Here is a 4807-nt window from a genome sequence, read left to right as displayed (position 1 = left end):
GCGGCCTCCTCGAGCAGCCTCCCGATGTGCTCTCCCGCGTTCTTCGACGGCGGCAGTGACGTCCTCTCCGGTGGCACGGCAGCGGCAGCGGACTCCGATGCATGCTCCGCAACGGCGGCGACCTCCTCCTCCCGTCCTCTCCGGCGCGGCGACGGCGGCGACCTCCTCCTCTTCCTGGCCCTTCCTTCCCGTGGCGGTCTTCGAGGAGAGAGAGACAAAAAAGTGGTTGAGAGCAGGACGAGGAGATAAGGTGTGGGCTTGATGGGATATAGGCCAGGCGTGGGCTGCTCCTATAGGCACGCGGTGCTTTTTTCAGGTCGTGACGCGCCGCACGAGAGAGCGTACGGTGCGGCGCTTCTCTGTATCATTGTCCAACAATGATTCTGCCTAGGCAAAACAATGATGCTGATGCATCGTTCTCGCTCTCTCTTTCTTTTTCATGCAACGTGATAGTAGTTTTCTTTTATTGTTTTGATGTAGAGACTTGGTAGTCTAGGTTACAACTTTGCGTAACCTCATATGTTTTTAAAGTTCAACTTTGCATAACGTTGCTTTTCTTACGACATTGCATAGTGTACCCCGCCAAAAAAAACATTGTATAGTGTCTTTTAAAACAAAGGAGGAATATTGTGCGATGAAAAAACACTCTGTGGGTACTTATGTCTAACAAATGGCATATTGTTACATAGTATGAAATTTTTCTAAGTCGTTACAAATACTATTGAACTTTGGTTCAAAAAACAGATACTAGTATTAAACCACTAGCTCGGGAGAAAAGATCCACATGGACTCAAAGTATTCAATGTCCCTCCATGTCTTGCTCATAGTTTGTGACTTCATGTTGTATTTCTCGCCCGTGTCGATAAAATGAATAGCATCTTGGTCCGCCTCATCACAAGTTGAAATAGACTTGCAGAAGAATCTGCTGATGAAAAGCGTTTGGCTGCCTAGCCCACCAACAATCGGCACCCAGCAGTGGGCACCTTTGCAGGCATCCGCCTCATAAACCTCTACCTTGAGAGTGAAGCTGATATTATAGGAGGGCACTCGAACTTGTCGTATCACCATTAATAGTTTTCCACATGACTCGACTAAGTACCAGTGGTCCCTAACTTCATCCTCATCATCCGACCAAGCAATAACGCCTTCAAGAATCATGTCATCGCCGGTTTTCTTCCGGCGTTGCTCTATGGTGTCCTATTTGCTGAGTTCGCCGTAGTCAACTCTCTCACCCCAGCGAAGGAATCACGGAGGCGCGGCCAGAGTCGAGCCCCGCGAACCCTCCTTCTCCGCTGTCTAACACGGGCCATGGCCGCCGTCGACGACCGCGACGCCGCCTTCCCGAGCTCTAGCCGCCGTGCCGTTGACCATGGCGCCGCCGCCGCTACTCCTCCGGCCTCCCCGATCCTTCCGTCGCACTCCTGGTGAGCAGGCCAACCTCCCCAGCCCTTCCTCCCTCTCAACCGCGTCCTGGAACATCACCGCGCCGTGCGCCGCCTCAGATGGTTGTCGTCGGCGTCGTTCCGGTGACTCAGAAGTAGCAGCGCCGCCCTAGCTAGGTTCGGCACGAGCCCGTGCTTCGAACACGCCACTTCGCGCGTCCTCTGGTGGTCTGCTCCCCCGTCGCTGGCGTCGTCAACGGCCGGTCGCCGGCAGGGCCGGCCCTGAGGGGGGGGGGGACTGGGATCAGGTGACATGCCTACAGCATGTCACGCTGCAACATGCGGCCTCCCATCCGCCCTCCAATCTTCATCCAACGTCCCACAGCGATCCACAGCGATCCAAGGCAAAAAAAAATCCTTGGCGATCAGACTTGGACCAAGTCGCGGTGGTTCTGCCCGCTCGGAACCAATTTGTGGCGGAGAAAGGGGAGATTGGCGCCGAGAGTTGCCGCCGCAGAGGATAGGCAGGGCCGCGCCGCCGCTGAGGAGGACCCGCAGGGTCGCGCCGCCGCCGAGGAGGACACGCAGGGTCGCGCTGCCGCCGCCCCAGTGAAGTGCTCCGCCTCGCCGCGGCGGTAATCAGCGCCGCCGAGCCCCCGCGGGAACCAGCTCCGCCGAGTCGCCGGGGAACTAGAAGAGCGTCGCCGTGCGCCGGGTAGCAGCAACTTGCCGCCGCGGTCCACGGAGGAGCGCCACCCTGACCACCACGTCTGGTTTCCCAGGTCGTCTCTCCTCTTCCTTCACATCAGTTTGATGCCTGTGCAGTTTGGGTTCAGAGTTAGCACGGTTTGGGTTAGTTTCGTTTCAGAATTAATTGATAATATGTGTAGTTCTATGACTTTGCATCAATATCACCGCTGCACCGAAACAAGTTAAATTACGTGTTCCCTCTCCTAGTATACTGCAGATTACTCCGTAGGTTGGAAACACTACACCTTGGTTACGTTTTAGAAGTGCAAGCTTTCGAGATAGAAACAGCCGATGATTCTAGAATTATGCCAAAAGCTTCACATGAGTATGCTTGTCGTCTAGTTGGTGGCTCTAACAACCTTGGTTACACTTGCCGTGACCGAAAGAACCATTTGCGAAGCAAGCGGCAGCGGGAGTTGGCTTATGGACAGGCTGCACGGCTGAACAAAAAAGAGGTTCAATCAAAGAACTTAAGGAGAAAGAAAAATTGGCTTGATAAGTTACTCAAGGGGAAGCACAGAGTAACTAAAGGACCAACAAAACAGGGAGAAAAGGTAAGTTGCAATTGGTACATGATATGTTGTTATTGCTCATTTGTTAACTAATTACAGTGATTTTTGTTCTTAGCCACAAAGGAAGAAGGATGACAACAAAAGAAAAAAGATGGTGTGCAGCCTCAAGTAGAAGTGGAGAAGTATCACAACAACAAAGAAGTAAATTTGGTGCTTCAAGAGTGCAATAATATTATGAGTTTCACCCAACTCTTGACGGCTGACCATGATAATCTGTTCTAGCATGGAAGCTCCTTAGATAATATTTTGTACATGGTGGTGACGATGATGATTATCTGTTCTAGCATGGAACTTGTTAGATACAGTAGTATTTTGGACATGGTTAACTATAGTAGTATGGGGTTAACTATATTATTTTGTAGCCTAAGTGTACAAGCAAGTGGTACTGAATTTGAATGTATTGACCTTTTGAATTACAAGCAAGTGGCACTGAATTTCAATCAAGTGGTACTTAGTTTGTATTGTTAAATTACTGCTGTTTTTGTTGCTATATGACCATTGTTTGCATACAATTTTTTTCGTATAGCTAAGTTTAAAATTTAATACTGAATTTCAATCAAGTGGTACTGAATTTGTATTGTTAAATTACTGCTATTTTTGTTGCTATATTACTGTTGTTTGCATACAGTTTTTTTTGTTTTTTATAGCTAAGTTTGAAATTTAATACTGAATTTCAATCAAGTGGTACTTAATTTGTATTGTTAAATTACTGCTGTTTTTGTTGCTATATGACTGTTGTTTGCATCAGGCCCGGCCCTGAGGGGGGGCGAACGGGGCGGCCGCCCCAGGCCCCCAGGTGCCAAGGGGCCCCCAATTCTGTTGTTAATTAGCCTAGCGCCGTGGCCCAGAATCCGGATTTATTTCCATATACTCCAACTCAAGAAAATCGGAGTCCTACAACGTTTTCCCTGATTTCTCGGCTTTCCTTCCTCCGTGCTACTATTGAGGGCCCTTGTGATTGATCAAAAGGGAAGTTATTGCATGCGATTAATTAGACGTAGTGATGAAAAAATTCGCTCCTAATTTACTTCCTTATAATCCACAAGCCAAACAGTATACTTCCAATTGGTGAGAAAAACAGGAGACGGTGACTATGCTACACACGGGTGAGAATTAATCAAAGATCGCCGTGCTTGATGCGCGGTGCCGCCTCGAGTCGGAGGAGGGCTGGACTGCCGGAGATATGCAGTCGCTGCCTCCCATGAGACCACACCGACTCGCCGGGAGGCATTACAATTACATAGGAGTAGAAGAGAAGGTATGTCTCTAATCTTTCTTTTGAGTTCTCTATAATCTCTATTTGTGTAGGTTGTTTATATGGACTATGAAAATTTACCATCATGGTTGATTAATATTTGTAATTGATCATCAACATGGCCTCTGCGTTCTTTGCAACTGGGCACTAATAATCGATTTATGAGTGTTGGTAATGGATAGATATTATTGGCGTTATCAAATTTCTGTTGGCGACTTGCCGGTAATTGCTATGGACGAATAAACTAATACTAATCCATAAGGTAGGGGTTATACATAATACAATGCTGACATCTAAATGGATGACATATGAGTGATCATGTGCATTGAAATCATCGGTTAGACTTGACAAGGTACCCGATTTTACCATAGCTGATTATGATGAAACAAATTAGGATAAACTTAATAATAAAGCTACGGGACATATTAGTAAAGAAAATACTTATAAGAGAAAATTGTATTTTCTTTGACTAATGATTCAACATACTTTTTGCAATAATTATTTATGTTTGTGTAAAATAAGGGCCCCAAGGTTTAATCTCGCCCCGGGCCCCCGAAATCTTAGGACCGGCCCTGGTTTGCAAACAGTTTTTTTTTGTTTTTTTGTATATCTAAGTTTGAAATTTAATTTATGCAAATTCGGTAAAAAAATATAGCTGCTGTTTTGTACTGTACAATGACTAAAAAGTTGGTGATTCTATTGAACAAACTCTAAAAACAGTAGTTTGATGCATTTCCCCTGTGTAGTCTGATCGTCAGGGATTTTTTTTGCCTTGGATCGTTGTGGAACATTGGATGGAGATTGGAGGGCGGATGGGAGGCCGCATGTTGCAGCGTGACATGCTGTAG

General features: G+C 47.0%; 1 long non-coding RNA gene across 1 annotated transcript; it reads left to right on the top strand.

Annotated features, from left to right (window-relative positions):
- Positions 1 to 2569: 2569 nt before the first annotated feature.
- Positions 2570 to 3148, top strand: LOC119364684. Its single transcript, XR_005175039.1, has 2 exons — positions 2570 to 2686; positions 2760 to 3148. It is a non-coding gene; the product is annotated as an uncharacterized LOC119364684 (long non-coding RNA).
- Positions 3149 to 4807: the final 1659 nt, after the last annotated feature.

This window comes from Triticum dicoccoides, chromosome 2B (genome assembly GCF_002162155.2).
Source record: "Triticum dicoccoides isolate Atlit2015 ecotype Zavitan chromosome 2B, WEW_v2.0, whole genome shotgun sequence".
Lineage (NCBI taxonomy): Eukaryota > Viridiplantae > Streptophyta > Magnoliopsida > Poales > Poaceae > Triticum > Triticum dicoccoides.
This window is presented reverse-complemented; position numbering and strand designations above follow the sequence as displayed.